This window comes from Pogona vitticeps, chromosome 5 (genome assembly GCF_051106095.1).
Source record: "Pogona vitticeps strain Pit_001003342236 chromosome 5, PviZW2.1, whole genome shotgun sequence".
Lineage (NCBI taxonomy): Eukaryota > Metazoa > Chordata > Lepidosauria > Squamata > Agamidae > Pogona > Pogona vitticeps.
The window spans coordinates 58,755,610-58,777,631 of NC_135787.1; the positions used below are offsets into that span (position 1 = coordinate 58,755,610).

Genomic DNA, 22,022 nt, shown 5'->3' on the forward strand with positions numbered 1-22,022 from the left:
TACGTATTAACCAGCTTTGCATTAGTTCCTATGGGAACTAATGCTTCAATGTACGAACGCACCTCTACATAACAAAAAAACCCAGCCAGAACGGATTAATTGGTTTTCAGTCCATTCCTATGGGAAATTTTGCTTCAACTTAAGAACGTTTCAACTTAAGAACACCATTCCAAAAACGATTAAGTTCTTAAGTAGAGGTTCCACTGTAGTTTCTATGGATGGAAAAGAGCAGATACGGATTAAATGGTTTTCAATGCATTCCTATGGGAAATGCAGATTCAACATAAGAACTTTTCAACTTGAGAACCACCTTCCAATACGGATTAAGTTCTTAAGTAGAGACCCCACTGTACCTTGGCTCAATGATCTTGGAAGCTCTCTCTCTAGATGTCAAGCTGGATAAATGCATTGGCAAAGCAGCTACCATGTTCTCTAGACTCACAAAGAGAGTATGGCTTAATAAGAAGCTGACGGCATATACCAAGATCCAGATCTATAGAGCCTTTGTCCTGAGCACACTCCTGTACTGCAGTGAGTCCTGGATCCTTTGTGCACGGCAGGAGAGGAAGCTGAACACGTTCCATATGCGTTGTCTCCGACGCATTTTTGATATCACCTGGCAGGACAAAGTTCCAAACAGAGTAGTTCTAGAATGAGCTGGAATGTTTAGCATGTATACATTACTGAAACAGCGACGTCTATATTGGCTTGGGCATGTCATGAGAATGGCTGATGGTCGGATTCTGAAAGATCTCCTATACAGAGAATTAGTGCAGGGAAATTGCCCCAGATGGAGACCACAGCTGTGATATAAGGATATCTGCAAGTGGGATCTGAAGGCCTTAGGAATGGACCTCAACAGATGGGAAACCTTGACATCTGAGAGTTCAGCCTGGAGGCAGACGTTGTATCATGGCCTCTCCAAATTTGAAGAGACACTTGCCCAGCAGACCGAGGCTAAGAGGCAGCCCCAAAAGCAGCAAAGTCCAGGGGCTAGACAGGGGACAAATTGTACTTGTCTGCAATGTGGAAGGGATTGTCACTCTCGAATTGGCCTTCTCAGCCACACTAGATGCTGTTCCAAGTCCTCCATACAGAGCACGTTACCATTGTCTCTCAAGACTGAAGGATGCCTAAACAGGCACTGTTGGATGGTCAAGAATAGATCCTGCCCTCCTCTTTATGACTACCTTTCAAGTATTTGAAAAGTGCTATCATATCTCCCATCAGTCTTCTTTTCTCAAGGCTAAACATGTCCAGTTCTTTCAGTCTTTCCTCATGGGGCTTGGTTTCCTGTCCCCTGAGCATCCTCGTTGCCCTTTTCTGAACTTGCTCCAGTTTGTTGGCATCAGTGGCGTCCAGGTTATGAATATTAATGTGATATCTGAATAGACCGGATATCACATTAACGATATTAATGGGAGTGCTGGAGCGGCAGAGTCACGAGATATAAGAGACTCAGCAGAAGGGGGGGAGTTGAGGAGTTTGAGGAAGATTGAGGAGTTTGGTGTGGTTTTGGAGATTGGGTGGGAGGGTGGTGGTTGAGAGTGGGTAAAGGAGAATGTTTCTTTAAGAGTTAAGAACATTGCTTCTTCTGTCAACATCTGTAACAATAAACAATTGCTGTTTGGTTCTTTTTAAAATGACACATTGCCTGGACCTCTGTTAATAATAAACAATGTTGATGTAATCAACTTGTGGCAGCTGAAAGACATGTAGTGTGAGCTCTTAATTTGTTGAAACAATCAGGGCCCACGTGGGAACGTGACAGCATCCTTCTGAAAGATAAAGCCTAACCAGTGCTGAACAAGGGGACTAGTACCTCATGGGATTTGGAGACTATACTAATAGCATTTGCCTCTTTTGCAGCCATACCACTATTGGTTCATATTCAGCTTATCATCTATAACGATTCAAAGATACTTCTCACTTGTAGTATTGCTGAGCCAGGAATCCCCCATCTTGTAACTATGCATGTGGTTCCCATTTCACATGCCAGGTATACAACTTTGCAGTTGAAAAGCAGAAGGAGTAAGCAGAGAAGAGCAGAGGCAACTGCAATTTTCTTTGTTTCGCTTGTTTTATTACTCTATTTTGTATTTCCTTGCATAGTGTTTATAGCTTATAACTAATAGTTCACAAATTGAACTGATGTTACATAGAACCAGACAGAGATATAGAATTGTTTTAGCCAGGTTAATATTTTTACAGTATCCAGTCCTGGTTTTCTCGCTGTGTTTCATGCTTACAGATCCCGTGTTTGCTACTCGAAGTGCTGCTGTTTATTATCTCACATAGCTCATTATTGTATTAAAAGCCCTCTGATTAAAAGAGGGAGTTGTCACATAGTCAGTTATATCCTACATAATCAACAAGGAATTGCTGCTTATCCAGGTTTTGAGAACAAGTAAAAGAAGGAGGAAAGATATTTTCATGCTGTTTTATGGTGTTACCAGGAAAACATACAGAAACCTGGGGATTGTCCCAAGTCTACATAATGACCTTACTTCAAAGAAAAAGGAAAACAAAATTACCCAGTACTTTAAGAAGGACAATTTTCATCTGTTAGAACAAGATGAACAAGATGAAACAGCACCACTTGTGAGTTTGGATTGGTCAATGGATCTTAAAGGGTCTGGACAAGAGTTGATCAATCAAGAGTTTAAATCATTGTATTAATCATTGGATTCAACTTCAATTTCAGAATTCATATAAACAGACTGAACAACTCCCTGGAAGGACCTACAATATGTTGATAAGGTCCAGTCTCCAATTAAAAATAAAGATGGGCTGATATTTGACCTTATGGACAAACAAATTATTGAATTAGCACAGAGTGGAATATCTAAAGAGCTAAACTTAAATCCGCACTCTAATCTCCAGTCCAACTCTCAGTCTATTGGCAAACAGACAAATGACCATGTGGACACTACAACTCTGATCCTCCAGGGACGCATGCTTTCAGTGTATGGGGAACTAATGCTTGTTAAGAACCCCCTCTTTGAAAATAATAGGCTGCTCAGAATACTAGCAGAGAACAACAAAAATCAGAGAGATCTCCTGGGTCAACAGTAATTGGAGATGATTCTGCACAAGCTCAAAGGATGGACATGAAACTGCCAACATCCCCTACTTTTCTGCCTGAATATATAGCTGAGAGAAACACATTTAAAACTGGGAATGGCACACCTCGAAAGAAAAGTAAAAATACTAAGAACTTTAAAAAGAAAGCAAAAAAAGCACAGAGTCATCAAAAAAGGGACCCAGAGTGACCATTAAAATTTTTTTGGACAAAGAAGTAGTCCCTAATAAGTTAGAACCTAAAACTTTTAAGAAGGGAAAAAATTGAAATAAGAAGAAAAAGGAGGATATTCAAATTAAGACTGAGCTCCAGCAGAAGGCAGAAATGGATGAACAAACTTTAGATTGGGTTCTTGGTATAGGAGAGCCACAGGACCCCCGGGAAAAAGTTCTATGTAACAATGTGGGATATACAATAGAATATGTGTCAGTGGTGAAAGAATATGATCATCAGTTAGGGTGTGGTTTAAGTAAAAATGATACCCGTTCTGTTTGGAACCTAGTTAGGCTCCCCCACAGGTTAATTTTTCTTGACTATCCCAAACCTCCAGTTTTTCCCTTAAAATATTCTCAGATAGCCCACTTTTTAGATATTTAAAAAGAAGTACTACGGGGATTACTGAATCTAAATGACGTTGAGCACATAGAATATCTTGAAATGGATGGTAATAGAGCATGGGTAGTGATAACATTTAGAAATAGAGACATTACAAATACTATTTATAGAGCCAAGGAGGCCTTTCTAAATACAGACCGGTGATAGTGAGGTATTTTGAAAATCATGCCTTTCCAACATCTTTATTTAGCTCAAGAGCCAAAAATATTAATGGTAGAGCTCTTACAAATTCATGCCACACTGAAATCTTGATCAATTTAGATTGCCCCAAAGAGATGAGACCTCAAAGTGCACAGCCAATGAGAACAAATTTAAATCTGATGGACCTAGACTGGACCCAAGATATTACATCTCCTTGTGTACAGTCACTGTCATTAGATTCAAACTTCAATGACATAATCACCATAGACATTAAGCAGGATAGTCTGCAAGATCTTCCCGAGAACTCAGAGCTATTCAACCCAGAGGAGAAAACTCAATTGAGCTTATTCTGGTCATGGCCACCAATTATTCAAAAAGAGATTTTGGAACGACTTGGTTTATTGAAAAACTGCCTGGAACATAAATATTGTTGTGCTCAAGTGGTCTCAACAGATTCAAAAGGGGTGTCTTAACCGCGAGTCAGTTGTCAACAGCCAAATAAGAACTAGATAATAAACTCTGCCAACTGAGGGTTATGTGAAACCAGAATCCAGCAATACCCAGGTTTCCTCAGTTGAGATAAATCCCCCAGTTCTTGGTACATCCTCTAATAATAATGAGAGAAACTTTATTCTCTCAGCAAAAGATACAACAAATGAGATGGCAGCAAATTCAAATTGGGTTAAAATGAGGTTCCTGGAAGAAGAGGAACTGCTCTTATGTTAAACAACCCTAAATTTAGACATTATTTTCCTGCTAGGGTCTAATATCTGCAAATTAAGCCCTATTAAGGATGAATTGGTTAACCTGGAATCAGACTCAGAAGGCGAACAACATCGAATACAAATGGCCAAAAATATTGGCACCTTTGCAATTCCGTCAGAAAATGCAACCCTTCTCTCAGAAAATTGTTGCAGTTGCAAATGTTTTGGTACTCACATGCTCATTTCTTTGGTTTGCATTGGAACAACACACACACAAAAAGAAGAGAAGTCAAATCTAATACAATCCCACACAGAAACCCAAAAAATGCACTGGCCAAACTTATTGGCACCCTGGTTAAATTGTAAGAAATAATTGCTTTTCAAGCATGTGACTCCTTTAATTTGTATTTAGACACATCTGTTGCAAGTAAGAGATGTGGGCAGTATAGTAATCACACTTGCAACCAGTTAAGATGGAGAAAAGTTGACTCAACCTTTGTGTTTTGTGTGACACAGAGCATGGAGAAAAGCATGAAGTATAAAGAGCTGTCTGTGGATTTGAGAGAAAAAATTGTGGAAAAACATTGACAATCTCAAGGCTACAAGTTCATCTCCAGATATCTTAAAGTTCCTGTGTCCACTGTATGCAATATCATCAGGAGGTTTAAAGTCCACAGAACCGTAGCTCACCTCCCTGGACGTTGATGGAAGAGCAAAATTCCTGAAAAATTACAACGAAGGGTTGTTCGAATGATGGATACAGAACCCAGATTAACTGCCAAACAAATTCAAGCTGATCTGCAGACACAGGGTACAACAGTGTCAGCTCGCACTACCCGTCACCATCCGAATGAAAAGGGACGTTATGGTAGGAGATCCAGGAGGACACCACTGCTGACACAAAAGCATAAAAAAACAAGGCTGGAGTATGGCGAAACTTATGTGACAAAACCACAATCCTTCTGGGAGAATGTACTGTGGACAGATGAGACAAAAGTAGCGCTTTTTGGTCAAGGACACCATGGGACTGTTTACAGAAAAAGAAATGAGGTAGTCAAAGAAAGCAACACAGTCCCTACAGTCAAACATGGTGGAGGTTTTAAGATGTTTTGGAGTTGCTTTGCTGCTTTTGACACTGGATGCTTTGACTGTGTGAACAGTATCATGAAATCTGATGATTACCAAAGAATTTTGGGGCACAACGTAGTGGTCAGTGTCAGTGGTCATGGGTCTTCCAGCAGGGCAATGACCAAAACGCACTTCAAAAAGCACTCAGAAATAGTTTCAAACAAAGCGCTGGAGAGTTCTGAAATGGCCAGCAATGAGTCCAGATCTGAATCCCTAGAACACCTGTGTAGAGATCTCAAAAGAACAGTTGGAAGAAGGCATCCTTCAAATCCGAAGGCTCTGGAGCAGTTTGCAAAAGAAGAGTGGTCCAAAATTCCAGTAGAGAGGTGTAAGAAACTCATTCATGGTTACAGGAAGCGAATGATTTCAGTTATTTTTTTCCAAAGGGGATGGTACCAAATATTAAGTTGAGGGTGCCAGTAATTTTGGCCAGTGCATTTTTGGGTTTCTGTCAACAGTGTTTAATTAGAAAGATTGAGGTCCATGCTGAGGGTAGAGTTGAACAAAACAGGTTTATTGGTTACAGTTCACTTAAACAGGTTCTTCAAAGACTTTAAAGTATTCATTAAATTAGTAAGAACTTGTTGCACTCTTATTTATTTTATTTATTTATTTATTTATTTTATTTATTTATTTATTTATTTATTTATTTATTTATTTATTTATTTATTTATTTATTTATTTATTTATTTATTTATTTATTTATTTAATATCCCGCCTATCTGGTCGGTTAAGACCACTCTAGGCGGCTAACAGCATAAAATAGTATAAAAATTTTTAAATACAACTCTCATAGCTCTATAAGTTCCACACTCTTAACTGCCTACCTTAACTCCTCATTATACCACACACTCTTAACTCCCACAAAGTAACTTTTACTTCAGACCCTCATCTCTGACTGTCACTGACTTCTCACGTCAGACTCTTCTCTCTCTGACTCAAAACTCCCTAACTGACTCAAAACTCCCTGACTAACTCACTCCCAAAAAAACTCCTCTTCTCTGCCTCACCTTTCCCTTCTGGTTTCTCTGTCTCTCTCTCCCAACAGCTCCCATTGGTACATGCAAATAATCTCCTACATGAGCCAAAGCAGAGTGATCGCCACACATGTGATCCAATTTTCTTTTTTCATGTAAGAGCCGGTCCTTTGTAAGTTTATAAAATTCGATAATGTTATTGTATATGGTGAATGATTGATGAAATGGTTCATAGACTTCTCCAATAAAAATTGACTGAGTAACTGAGCTTTGTACTTATCCCTGTTAAATTTCATTCTGTTGTGTTCAGTCCAGTGCTCAAGACTATCATGAGCACTATCTTTTTGAAATTTGTTTCTATCTTCCAGGGTATTTCTTGCTCCGCCCAATTTTGTGTAATACATAAATTTGATAAGTGTTCCTTGCCCCCTCATCCAAGTTATTCATAAAAAATGTTGAAGAGCCATATCCACTTGTTATCTCCTCCCAGTTTGAGAAGGAGCCATTGATATGCACTCTCTCTCTTTCTCTCATTCTCTTCAAAATCTTGGATGAATTTTAAAAAAAACTTCACCAATGCTGAAGAAAACACTATAAAGACAGTGCCAGGGAAGGAGAGGCAAACTATTGTATAACTATGATGACAACACAAAGAAGGCCTTCTCTCGGGATATCTACCTCTCTTCATTTGGCTATGATATTCAGAACAGGTTGCTGAAGAAAAGCATAATATATTGCCAGTAACATCTGGGAGAAGCTTGTTTTTCCAGCAATGTGGTTTCAAGGTATCTAAATTTGTAAAGTGGGTCAGAAAGCTAGGGCTCCTGTCACAACAAGTGGCATAACATGGTTAAATTTCCCAGGTGTAGTTAACGATTCTGTAGCCTGTCAGACCCTTAAACTCCCCTCATCTGGTTAATCCCCTTCAAATGGTTTGTGGATCTACCTCTGCACTACTTACCAGGCATCTAGTACATTCCTTTATAGTGATGCCTAAATATGGAATTCCTATACCCTTTCTTCACTTTCAACTTCACCCGTGAAAGGGTTTTCTGTTATGCCTCTAACTCTTTGACAGTGCTGTCACCATCAGTGCTAAACTGGAAACCTTTCAGTAGTTAAACATTTATTTACATTTCCTTTTCAACTAAGCTATGGCCAAGTAGCTTTCATGGGGGTTGGTTACTTGATAACTGCAATAGGAAAATAAAGATAAGCTCTTTGTATAAAACCAAATATGTTTTTGTCTGCAACAAAAGGCTGAAACCCTGTTGCTTAGTCACAATGTGAGTAGACCTGTTTAATAAGTGAGGATTTGGTCAGTCTCCTTTTCCATGAGTTCCATTAATTCAATGGATCTACTCTAGTTAAGATTTACTATGCTAAGCAACAGGGTTCCAGTCATTAAATATTAGGTACTAAAATGACATAGTCTTTCTCTCTATACCATTAAAGTAATCCTTATTTCTACATCTTATGTTTTCTTCCCATAGTAAGCCTCATCTGTATACAGTTTGCAGTCGTAAGTAACTCTCTCACATATTCCTAAATCCCTAATCATATCTCTTCCCTATTAATCCTAATTCCTATCTGAAGTTCCCAATCTGATCTCTTAACTGTATCAACTGAGCACTAATTCATCCTTTTATGCTCTCCTCCACCCGTCCCTGGTAGTGTAGAAAGCAGCCAGTCAAAACCAAGTTCCATTTAGGGAGATTCTTTCCCCATTCCTTAACAGTCATAATGCTTCTAAATGTCACTCATATGTAGCACTCAATTGTCAGTTGACACATTTATATTGCCATGCAACTAGCCAACTTGCCTATACATATTCTAAAACAACAATACTGTAAGCAAAAAGTGACTGAAGTTGTCACACAGGCCTATTCTGGATCAGGTTCAGTTTTCAAATTGTTTTTATTTATTTATTTATTTATTTATTTATTTTATTTCTATCCCGCCTATCTGGACATATTAGCCCACTCTAGGCGGCTTACAATAAAAGAAACAATATAATTTTAAAACATTGCACCTAGACTAAGATAGAAATCAAAGAAAGATATAAGAAAAGAAAAATCGTCAGGAGTTTTCTGTTGGGAAAGCCTGCCTATACATCAATGTTTTTAGTTGTTTCTTAAAAATGTCCAGCGAGGGAGCCACGTGAATCTCAGGAGGTAAGTTGTTCCAGAGACGAGGAGCCACCGCCGAGAAGGCCCGATTTCTGGTCTTCTCCTTCCGGGCCTCTCTCGGCGTTAGGCTCCTCAGCCTCACCTCCTGGCTCGCACGAGTGACACGGGTAGATCTTGGTGGGAGAAGGCGTTCCACCAAGTATCGAGGTCCTAAACCGTTTAGGGCTTTATAGGTAAGCATCAACACTTTGAAGTCGATGCGGAATCGGATGGGCAGCCAATGCAGTGCGGCCAGAGTGGGCGAGATATGTTGGAATCTTCTCACTCCACTAAGTAATCTGGCCGCAGCATTCTGCACCACCTGTAGTTTCCGCAGCAACCTCAAAGGTAGCCCCACGTAGAGCGCATTACAGTGGTCTAATCTTGAGATTACGAGCGCATGCACCAAGGTAGTAAGCGCCCCCACATCAAGGTAGGGTCGCAGCTGGGCTATCCGCCTAAGATGGAAAAAAGCGGTACGGACCACAGACGCCACCTGAGATTCCATAGTGAGCGCCGGGTCCAGATGGATCCCCAAGCTGCGGACCCCATCCCTGGCGGGCAGAGTCACACCCCCAAAAGTGAGGGAGTTTCCCAAGTCCCCAACTGTGGGAGCGCCCACCCTTAGTACCTCCGTCTTGTCCGGGTTCAGCCTCAGCCCGTTCTCCTGCATCCATTCCAATACGGTCCCCAGGCAACGCTGAAGGGACAGAACGGCATCTCCTGCAGTTGGAAAAAAGGAGATGTAGAGCTGCGTGTCATCCGCATATTGATGGCACATCGCTCCACACCCCCTGATGACCCGCCCCAGCGGCCTCATATAGATGTTAAACAGCATTGGGGAGATGATCGACCCCTGTGGGACCCCACAATTGAGGCTCCATGGGGCCGAGACATTCTCCCCAAGCTGTACTCTCTGGGGGCGGTCCTCCAAGAAGGAACGGAGCCAGGCGAAAGCCTGGCCACCTATTCCCAACTCGGTGAGCCTCCCCAGGAGGATACCGTGGTCAATGGTATCAAAGGCCGCTGAGATATCGAGGAGGACCAGCAGAGACATTTTGCCCCTGTCGGCCTCCCTCAATAGGTCATCACACAGGACGACCAATGCCGTTTCTGTTCCGTGGCGCGGCCTGAAGCCCGACTGGAATGGATCCAGGGCATCTGTTTCATCCAGGAACGCCTGAAGCTGATCAGCCACCACCCTCTCGACTACCTTGCTTAAGAAAGAAACATTGGCGACGGGCCTATAATTGCCAATTTCGTCCGCCGCCAAACTAGGTTTCTTTCTAATGGGCCTAATGAGTGTTTCCTTGAGGGCAGAGGGAAATCTGCCCTCAAGGAAAGACCGATTAATTATTACAGTAGCCCATTCCGTTGTTGAAGGCCTGGCTGCTTTGATTAGCCAGGCCGGGCAAGGATCCAAGGAGGAGGTGGTGGCACGACAGCGATCAAGCGTCCTGGCGACAGTATCAGACGAAACAGGCTGAAAGGTATCAAAAATCACCGGACAAGACGGAGCGCTGGACATCTCAACTCGACTCGCTGTATTCAAAAAAGGAGCGAGGTCCCGGCGGATGGCCTCCACTTTAGATTTAAAAAATGCTGCAAATTGGTCCGGTGTAAAACTAGGGGGAGGCCTATCACCCGGGCCAATTCCGGATAGGTCGCGTACTATACGGAATAATTCCGCCTGCTGGTTAGACGCCTCGCTTATCCGGTTAGCGAGGTAAGTTCGACTGGCAGCCTTTACCTTAGCCTGGTAAAGGTTAGTAGCGACCTTAACAGCTATACGATTGAAACCCGTCGGGTCCTTTCTCCATTTGCGCTCTAGCCGTCTCCTGACCCGCTTCGACGCCCGGAGATCCTGGTTAAACCAGGGCGCCGGGCGATCTCTGCGGCGGAGAGGGCGTTTAGGCGCGATCGTGTCTACGGCACTAGCCGCGGCGGTGAACCAGCCGTCAACCAGTGCCTCGACAGGAGCACCAGCCAGGTCAGCCGTAACTCCTCTCATGGCATCCTGGAATCCAATCGGATCCAGTAGCCTTCGAGGGCGGACCATGACAATAGGTCCCTGCTCCCTGCGAGGGGGGAGAGCCATCTTGGTGACGCATTTTATTAGGTGGTGATCCGACCATGACAAGGGAACCGACTCAAGGTCAGTCACCATCGGACCACTCTCACTCCCGTTGGTGGAAAAAACCAGGTCTAGTGTGTGGCCGCCCACGTGTGTAGGGCCGTTGACATGCTGGGACATGTTCAAGAAGGCCATGGTCTCCAGGAACTCAAGAGCTGGTCCGGAAGCCTCTGCCCCCGCATGCATGTTGAAGTCCCCCAGGACCAATAGTCTCGGGGAACCCAGCAATGCCGCGGAGACAAAGTCCACCAGCTCCGGAAGGGAAATGGCTGGGTCGCGGGGAGCACGGTAACCCAGCAAGATCCCAATTCCGTCCCTAGCCCCAATCCACACGTGGAGGGCCTCAAGACCCGGCTTTACCACCGAGGAGCGCCTAACTACCTCTAGGGTAGACTTGTAAATGATAGCTACTCCCCCCCCGTCCCTCTAGTCTACCCTGGTGTTGGACAGCATAACCGGGCGGGCAAATGAGGGCTAGGGGGGGACCCCCCTCTCCGCCAATCCATGTTTCGGTTATGCAAGCCAGGTCTGCATCTTCCTCCAGAATAAGATCGTAAATTAGCTGGGTTTTATTAGATACAGACCTGGCATTCAACAACACCAGGCGTAGAGTAGAGGGCTGGCTGGTCTGGCTACCTCGGTACTGGGGGTTGGTCTCCGTCTCAGAACAAGGAACAGCCTTTAAACATCTGTTCATAGTTCTTCTAACACGAGTAGGGACGGAGCCAAAGCCATATCGCCCTCTACCCGTAATCACAGAGATGTTTTGTGGCCCCTCGCTGGGAAGGCAGGCCCTCCATTCCATGACGAAAGGAAAAATAGAAGAAAAGGAAAGAGAAAAACTAATAACTTAATACAATTTAACAAATCAAAATTTTTACAATACAAAGACTAACTAAATACACCATTAAAAAAGAAAAAGCACACATATAACAACAAATCAAACTTAGTAATAATTAAAGTAAAGTGAAATAAAATAATCAAAAATAATACAATAAAATGGGGGGGAAAATACTAATGACAGAATAACACAGTTATCCCCCACATGTGCTCGAAGATTGCACTTTTCTACCCTGTAGCCTTGTCGTTGGACTCAATGGTGGGGCTAATTTATAGTTCTTGCTCATGGGGAGAGGCTCACAGGTCTTGGTTGTTAGTTCTGAGCCCACGTTGATATTAGTTCCGAGCCTGGGCAAAAGCGTCAAAAGCCAAGATGGTAAAGGCTTAGTCCCTGCCGTTCCCAACTTTGGAAAGTCAATTTGGGGAACACCTTTGTTAGATAAGGAACAGCAACAAGCGGGGTAGCCGAAAACAGAGGAAAGGGCCGCCAACATGGCACCGGCTCGCAGGAGCTCCGGCGTCCTGGCGATCCCGCAGTTTCCCCAGGCTCCCAGGACAACGTTACACTCTCCTGGCTCTGGTCGGCTCCGATCCCCCCACTCCATCCACTCGTCGGGGATCCCGCCGGCCTCCGGTCACCAGTCAATCAGTCCCCCGCAAAGAAACTACACCAAATCCTCCAGGGCCAAGCAGGGCTGCGCAAAGAACCTCCAGCCGCGGACCGCTGTATTCAGGGCTCAGACTCCACTTGACTCCGTTCGCTCCAGTCACTCCCCAAGACCGGCCCCGTCGGGGAGAACAGCAGGACCTCCTGGCTCCCGGACCCCCCAGCAACAAGCCGGCTGCGGACCCCCGCGACTCCACACCTCCACAGCGCGTCTCGAGCCGCAGCCGCCTCACCTCCAGGGTCCAGCCAGCCTCAGTCCCACGCTCCGCGACTCTCCGCAACTCTCCCGGTAAGTTTTAGCACCGTCGGGAGACACCGGCTCCAGGCAAACAGGGGAAAAAGAGGGGGACAAGAAAGGAGAAGAAGAAAAAACAGAAAAAGAAAATGGAAAAGAAAAGAGGAGAAAAGAGAAGAAGTCCCAGGCAGCGAGCTGGAGCGGTGAGAGAAAACGCTAGTCGCCCAGCGCCAGCGCCATCTTTCATGTTGGTCCGGTGAGGCCCTGAGAACACCTTCGGCTTAAAAGCCTTCACTCACCCTAAGCCAGGTGGCTGATGTTGGGGGGGGTGAGGCAATCAGGAGTAGCAGGGCCTAGTCCTGGAAAACGGAGGGAGATAGAGCCAAACTCCGGATGCCAGTTGGCAACAGCCCAGCCACAGTTCTTACTGTCTCTCACCCAGTGAGATTGTGGCCGGCAGAAGATCTTCCGCTCCCCCAAAGGCAGGAATGTTGGTCCGGTGAGGCCCTGAGAACACCTTCGGCTTAAAAGCCTTCACTCACCCTAAGCCAGGTGGCTGATGTTGGGGGGGGGTGAGGCAATCAGGAGTAGCAGGGCCTAGTCCTGGAAAACGGAGGGAGATAGAGCCAAACTCCGGATGGCAGTTGGCAACAGCCCAGCCACAGTTCTTACTGTCTCTCACCCAGTGGGATTGTGGCCGGCAGAAGATCTTCCGCTCCCCCAAAGGCAGGAATGTTTTAGAGGTTGTCATATGTTCAACAATGCTTATGTAAATTTTCATTGTACGTATATCAGACATGCATATAGTTTTGAAAGCAGAAAATGATGGGTGATAGTTTTAAATTGCTATAAAAATGATAGAGACTTTTTATTTTATTTAATCTTCTTGCAGTTTAAAACAGTAGTACGACAGTGGAACCAGTTACCGCTAGAGTAGTCCACCACGACTAGATAGGCGGGATATAAATTAAATAAATAATAATAATAAATAATACCTTGGGAGTTGGTGAGTACTCAAACACTGGAGGCATTTAAGAAAAACTTAGATAATGACTTGGCAGATATACTTTGATTGTATTCCTGCATTGAGCAGGGGGTCGGACTTGAATGGCCTTGTAGGCCCCTTCCAACTTAACTTTTCTATGATACAGTGGTGCCTCACTTAACGAGTGCCTCGCTGAGCAATGAAATCGCTTAACGAGGCACTCTGGGCCATTGCTGGAGCATTTGCTCAGCGATGGCCCCTATGGCGATTTTTCGCTGTGCGATGATCGCTAAGCGATTCGCTTAGCGATTTTCGCACAACGAAGCGGGGGAGAACAGCTGATCGGCGGTTCCAAAATGGCCGTCGGAAGGTCCGCGCCGCATTTTCGCGCCCTGCCCTCGCTTACCGAGGGCGTGAAAATGGCGGCGCTATGGAGAAACATCGCTTAACGGTGAGTTTTCAAGCCATAGGAACGCATTGAACGAAGTTCAATGCGTTTCTATGGCTTTTTTTATTCCGTTTAGCGATGTTTCGCTATAGCGAAGGTTAATCCGGAACGGATTAACCTCGCTATGCGAGGCACCACTGTACAGTATTTGCTTGTTTCTTTCCTGTGATGCTGGCTGGTAGTCATAGATTTATATTAGTAGATGAAAAGTCATGTCGACTACAGACCCATCGCACGTCTGTAGTGATGAAGTGCTTTGAGAAACTGGTTCTCCAACACTTTAGCTCATGTCTTCCATCAAATTTCGACCAACACCAATTTGTCTGCAGAGAAAATAGGTCAACAGGTGATGCCATAGCCATGGCCCTACACACGGCATTGAGACACCTGGAAACACCTGGAACTATGTCAGGATGCTTTTCATAGACTATAGCTCGGCTTTCAACACCATTCTGCCAGGCATTCTCATCGAGAAGCTGACTGACTTAAATTTTCCTCCCCTCACTTGTGACTGGATTAGAGAATTCCTGACAGACTGCCCATAACAGTAAGGGCTGGGTCCTTTACATCCTCCTCCCTGAAGCCCAGCACAGGCTCCCCTCAGGGCTGTGAACATAGTCCCTACCTGTACTTGCTGTACACACACAACTGCGTATCTTCAGATCCATCTAATATGGTAATAAATTTCACAGACGATACCACTGTGCAGGGCCTTATCACAGGAGGGGATGAAACAGTGTACAGGAAAGAAATCCAGAAGCTAACTACATGGTACTCAGAAAACAACCTGCACCTAAATACCAGCAAGACTAAGGAGATGGTGTTGGACTTCCGGAAACAGGAACAGGAACCAGCCCCACTCTAAATCAAGGGGGCAGCATGGAGATGGCTTCCTCCTTTAAATTCCTGGGAGTACACCTCAGCCAGGACCTCACCTGGAAAAGCAGCACATCCCAGGTGGTCAGGAAGGCCCAACAGAAACTCCATTTCCTAAGAGTTCTACAGAAAAACCAGGTGGCACAATGACTGATGACATCCTTCTACCAGTCAACAATAGAAAGTGTCCTCACATACTGTGTCACAGTATGGTACGCTGGCTTAACAACCACAGACAAGAAGGCACTACAGAGGGTGATGAGCACAGCACAAAAATCATGGGCTGCCCCATAACCCACTGAAGGAAGTTGCCAGATCCTGCTATCTAAACAGAGTGAATAAAATCCTTAGGGATGATTCTCAATTGGGACAGCACTTCTTCATACTTCTACCATCGGGCAAGGGATATCGAAGCACAGCCTGCTGGACAAATAGGCTGAAAAATAGCTTCTATCCATGGGCCGTCAGACTTCTAAATGCCACAGAACACCATGACTAGACTTAATACAACAGACTCATATTGCCAGTACAACATGCAAGATGTACATACACATGTATATATGTATGTGGAAATGTGTGTCTAGCCCCAGTATTCCTGGGATTAGGGATTTGTTTATAAGCCTGGAGATGTATTCTGTGTTTAAATGTATTCTGTGTTTCTGTGCTTTGTGTGGTTGTATCAATGGAGGCTCATTCAAATTCACTGTACACATGTTCTGCATTGACAATAAAGGTTTAGTATTATGTGTGAGAATAAGAAGCACTTCCCCATATATTGGTTTTTTGAACTTTTTTAAAAGTCTTCATGTAGAAGAACATTGCAGTAGTTGGGGTAAGTAGTTAGTAGACAAGTGGTTCCGAACCTTGACTGCCCAGATGTTGTTGGATTGCAACTCCCAGAAATCCTGGCCAGCACAACTAGTGATGAAGGCTTTTATAAATTTTTGTCCAAGAATATCTGGGGATCCAATGTTGGAAACCACTGTACTAGACCAGGGGTCTCTAAAGTACGGCCTACAAACCCACATCTGTCCTGCCTGGCCTTTTTATCTGGCCCATCCATGCATGTACTGAGTCCATTGCTGAACTGTAGCACTGATTCAGGATAGCCTCCACATCATATGTGTCTCACTAAAATGAGAATGTCAGCTGTTCTTTTTATATTGCTGACCACTGACATTTTAGATGAAATTTCCATCTAAAACTCCCACATCTAACTTGGACATATTGCCCAGAAGGACTGTAGAGTCAGTGGCACTGAAAGCTGCTGAGACATCAAAGAGAGTCAAGAGGGCCACACTCTATTAGACCTTTGTTTCAAGAAGCGTGTACCTACAAGTAGGTTAGATCAGTTTGCATCTTTACTACAGGCCTGTAGCACACATACGACCAGATAGGCGGGATATAAATAAAATAAAATAAAATAAAATAAGATAAGATAGATAGATAGATAGATAGATAGATAGATAGATAGATAGATAGATAGATAGATAGATAGATAGATAGATAGATAGATAGATAGATACCACTGTTTCTGTGCTTTCTGAACCAGTGCCCTCTTTTGATAAAGGTAAACATCTCATGGCCACTTCTAATTTGCCTTGCATAGTAATTTCATTTGAACATTTGAAAAATGTGACATTATAATACTGAAGGTTTTCTTTCAAAGTACACACATCTCCCTTGAAATCCTTATAGCCTGCCTTGCACAACTGGGCATGCCCCACCATGGCATCATTACACTAATGAAATAAAGCTGGTGATGGATCAGGGTTTTAAAAATCAGTTTAAAGTCAAATGGCAGTCACATAGTGTGGGGGAATGCCCACATCACTCCTGTCTATCATAGCTGAAGCTCACCTGCAGGAGCCTATGAGAAGACAGGAGGGGTGGAGTCAAAGAGACAGAGAGAGGGAGGAGGTTAGAGAAGATTTAGAGAGAGTTAAGAAGAGAGAATTGAAAAGTTGGAGAGTTAGAGAGAGAATGTGAAGGAGATAAATTGAATAGTAAAGCTAAATAGATAGTCAGAGAATATTAATGAGTTGGCTAATGTGAATAAGTAAATACAACACCTGAATAAGCAAACATGTAATCAAATATAAGAAGTTTAATGAGTGATTCTAAACAACAATACAAGAACATCTGTGATTAAAAACCAAAAGATTAATAAACAAGTTACAGTATATTGGCAGCATGTGTCTGATGCATATATGGGGCAGTGTGGATGAGAGATCCACTGGTGGTAGCGGAAGAAAGAGTAAATGTATCCAGAGAGTGAACCTTTGTTTTGGGGAAACAAACAGGGAACACTGGGTGGAACGTCACAGTAGTGACCAGTGGTGGGATACGATTAGATTCCAGTAAGCCAAAGTAAAAAGGAGAATTTTCCAAGTCTTAAAGTACCTGTTAGTCAGGGACTGTCATGAAGGAGTGGGGAACTCTCTAGCTTTTGGTGAAAAGCTTAGTAGGGACTCCAGATCGCAGATCTTGGGAAAGACTAAGAAAGGAGAAGACTCTGATGAAAAATTCTGTGGTTTGAGGTTACCTCATGCTTAGATTTGAAAGACCAGTGGGCTAGTGGGATGCTAGGCTCTAAGAAGGGAGCACTGAGGGGACAAACGTAAAAGCCAGGGTCAAGAACATATCTAAGGTGACTGAAACTAGCAGAGGCTTGAATAAAATAAATCTGAAATAGATTGGTGTCTGGAGGCAAGGAGATATAGTGTCTCAGACAAGGAATAGCATAGCTGTGTGCCAGAAGAAACAGAGTAGCAATACGTAGCTGCCAACAGAGGGCTACAGAGTAACTCTCTAACTCAGAATGGAAAAAAGCATTTTAAACAGGCTTGACTGATTATCTCTGCAGAATTAACCAGCTTATCCAAATAAATACACATAAACATACCTCCTAAATGAGGGGAAAAGGTGGCAATGGAGGTAGCTAATCCTCAAGAGGTACCTCATGAAGTGGAGGGAAATGGAGTCCCTCTTGAAATATCTGAACAGGAGGAGACCCAGGAAGATGATGCCTTAGGGAAAGAAACTGTGTTAACCTCCCAAGAGTTTGAGAAGTGGAAATTGAACCAGGAATTCCAGTTAAGATTAAAGGAATTAGAAATGAGAGAAAAAGCTGAGACTGAAGCCAGACAAATAGGATTAAGAGAAAGAGAAATGGAGTACCAATTAGAAATGAAAAGATTAGAAGTGAAGGCCCAAAACAATAACAATAATAATATTAATGCTAAGGGAAATTTCTCAGAGTTAGACCTAAAGAAATTTCCTCAATTCAGAAAGGGTGATTGCCCTGAATCATTCCTTATTTCATTCGAGTGAGTGTGCTGGGACTTCAATGTGAGAGATCGAGATCAAATGATTGTGCTAAGGTCACAGATAAGTGGAGATTTAGCAGATATTTATTCCCAAATACCCTTAGATCAAACCAGAGACTATGAGACTTATAGAAAATTGCTTTTCTTGAGGTTTGGGATCAATGCTGACCACCTGGGATGAAAATTTCACACATTGACCAAAAAGCCTCAATTGTCTCAATTGGGGACAAATTTGGTTAGATGCTTGAAGAAATAGAGCAGGAGAATGTCATGTCACTGGAAGAAATAAAAAATATAATAGGGCTAGAGCAATTTTATTCGGTTCTACCTGGGGATTTGAAATATTTAGTCAAAGACAAAAAGCCCAAAAACGTACAAGAGGCAAGTGAAACCGCTGACTTTATAAGTGATATAAGGAACCTCAGATTCTCTGAGGTAAAAAATGGCAGGAAAGGTTGGGATGACAGAAGGAAAGGGCCCAGAGATTACCTCAGGAACAATCAAGCAACTGGAAGCCATTTTAAAGGCAAGCTCTCAGAGCTGAGTCAACAGAAATTTAAGAAAATATAAGAGCTTTGGAGGAAAGGGTGACAAGTCCCCATATTTTGAACCGAGAGTCCCTAGAACCTGCTATGGGTGCGAGAAGAAAGGACATTTTGTTGCTCAGTGCCAGATCACCAAGAATAGAGATGTTGGTCAGCAAAAAGGAGGGGGAAGTCTGCCCAAGAAAGTATATTATGTACAACAGAAGGGAGCTAAGGAAAACACTGAATCGCTTGCCATGACAAAAAAAAACATGCTGGAAAATGAGACCATTGCTATTAAAGGGATTGGAGCTGAAGTAGTGAAGCTGCAATTGGCAAAGATCCCCATAAAAACCAAAAGATAAATAAATAAGTTGTATTGGCAGCACGTGTCTGATGCATATATGGGGCAGTGTGGATGAGAGATCCATTGGTGGTAGTGGAAGAAAGAGTAAACGTATCCAGAGAGTGAACCTGTGTTTGGGGAAAACAAACAGGGAACACTGGGTGGAACGTCACACATAGTTTTTGTGTTAAATACTGTACATCAGTCTAAAGGGCTACTGACTTTTAGAATTGTTGCATTTGAGACTTTGTCTTGTGCCTATCTTCCCACATGGTGCTTGCCTCTCACAGCCATTAGCAACTGCTTAAAAAAATTTTTTTGCTTAAAAAAAATTCTTACAATCTGGAATGGCACTAGGATAGAATGACAGAAAATCAACACAGAGGTTTCCCTGCAGCAGGAGACATGTACATGAAGACAGACAGGCAAACAAACACACACACACACACACACACACACACAAACAGAGAGAGAGAGAGAGAGAGAGAGGTGGGGTGGAGAAGGAGAGATAGCAGGGTACTTGGGGTTGAAAGTAACCATAGATATTTGGACTAGATAGGCACTTCTAGGCTTGCAAAGGAGGGAGAAAGGGAGACAGGGCTGAAACTGATGAGAGACAGGACTATGCTTGTTAAAGAGTAACATGTGCCCAAACATAGGGGATGGAGGATGGTGAGTGGAAAGCTCCACAGGCACAATTTACACTGATAGAGGCATTCACATACAGTGGACCCTCTACTTACAGAATTAATCCATATTGGAACGGTGGCTGCAGGTCGAAAAGTCTGTAGGTTGAGTCTCCATTGACCTACAATGCATTGAAAACCGATTAATCCTGTAACCGGCCGTTTTTGTTCCATTTTGTCAAATTGAGTCAAATTAAATCAATTTGACATTTGAGGTAAAATAAGCAGAAGATTAAAATAGCTTGTTTCCAATCAAAATAATATAATTCCCTGTCAAAACAATCCATGCTTCCATGTGCATTGTGTAGTCACCTTTTTAAAAATTGATTGAAAACATGCTAAACCTGATGCAAATATGCTTTTTTTTCTTTTGCCAGTATAAGTATGTTCTCAGTCACCTTGGAATGTTAATTTCTGGTTTCTGGTTGTTAATATCATTCCAGTTCAATTACGTTTTGTTTTAAAAACACGTTTAAAATATGGTGTCTTTCACAGCAGTTGGAGATTCTCTATCAGATATAGTATTAACAGCTTCCTCAATACAAATATTTGTCCTCATCTTTCTACATATATTAACACATGGGATCATTTTTATGCTCAGTGCTTGTCAGCTTTATTTGACCAGGCATCTCTTCTGTATCCTCAGGGTGCAGAAAGTGATAGAAAAACAATCACCACTAGATTTCCAAGTGATTAACTCATGAATACTGCATTAATTATGGAGACACAACTTGTGACGTGGGGGAAGGAGAATGCCAGAGAACCAGTCCAAGCCACTGTCACTGTTCATAGCTCCCACAAGATGAAGGGCCAGCATGTTAACAGATTTAGATTAAAACTTTACAGACTAACTAGCGCGCACACATTATTTGAAAGTAGGTAGTTTTATTGCAGTGTACGAGAAGACAGAAATATAACTAAATCTCTAAGTTCTCACCTAGAATAGGATAAGAACCCAAAGAACAAGTAGATAGACAGGGATACAGTAAATAGGGAAACAAGTGGAGACTATGGAGTTCCATTGTCCAAATATTGCACCAATTTAATTTTCCAACTACAGACTAGCCGTACTAAACTCAAACTGCCAGCTGCTCAGGGTAATATGCACCATGGAGGCAAGGGAGCACCTGTTCTCTTGTGAATCCAGCTGGATTAATTAGCAAGACCCTGATTCTGTCCTTGAGAGTTTTAGCCAACATATAATGTTCGAGATAGGGAGATAATATCCCCTATCTCAGTAGGAGGGATAACCAATCTAAAATTGAGGAGATCACACATGCCCCTTCTTCAAGAGAAATAATGGAAAACATCTTGCCAAGGACCTCCTGGAATGTGGAGCCAGCACTTAAATTACAACTATTGCTACAGCAGCTCTTTCAATCTCTCTCTTTAGTTTAATCAGAAAGTAAATGCAAAGTTATTGTAAGTTCATAATATATATCTTTTGTAGTAAATTTCTACAAGCGTTCTCACATTAGGACCTCTCTTTATGATTCATTAGTGAACAAAGACAAGGCTGAGATGATGATGATGTTTTATAGGTGAACAGAGAGGATGGGGGAAGGGGGCTGGATGGAAAAAAAGACAAGTCTGAACTAAAACTGTCAAGTTATATAGTTTATGTACTAAACATCCAATAGTGCACTTTTAGAGCTAACAGTTCATAATTTTATCAACACACTTAGAAAACTACAAAGTGTAGCTTCATGATTTATTCAAGTCAGATATTTTAATTAACTTTATGGATAATTCTTCTTTTTAAATACAGCACATGACGTTTCTGCTGTATGATTAGCAGTGAGGATGTTGTATGAATACTGATTTTACATGGTACCATGTTGTTTGAATAGGCAGTTGAAGATGATAAATTCTGTTATATCCCAGAATGAAGAAATTAAAATGACAGCAAACTTTCAGTTTCAGTAATGTCCTTCTGCTATCATGGCGATGCAAACATTCAAAGAAAAGCTGGAATGTACGGTTTTTAATAAATCATGACGGAATCCTTGTCAATATTTAGGGTGTGGGAGATGGTTCCAAGACAAGTTAGTCTTCCAGGTTGACAACAAAGAGCAGTGTATTTACAGACTATGTAAAATAGAACTATGTACATCAGTCAACAGACTTAATAATACAT

At 42.8% G+C, this 22,022-nt stretch overlaps 2 protein-coding genes across 4 annotated transcripts in view; one reads left to right on the top strand and one right to left on the bottom strand.

The window, feature by feature from the left end:
- LOC144583216 (uncharacterized) overlaps positions 1-10,478 on the bottom strand; it is a 548,560-nt gene extending 538,082 nt beyond the window's left edge. The window contains exon 1 of the mRNA XM_078376660.1: positions 10,342-10,478. The gene's annotated coding sequence lies outside the window, so the exon portion shown is untranslated. The remainder of the gene's footprint in view (positions 1-10,341) is intronic.
- TENM3 (teneurin transmembrane protein 3) overlaps positions 1-22,022 on the top strand; it is a 1,852,170-nt gene that overhangs the window by 175,925 nt on the left and 1,654,223 nt on the right. The window lies entirely within an intron of this gene.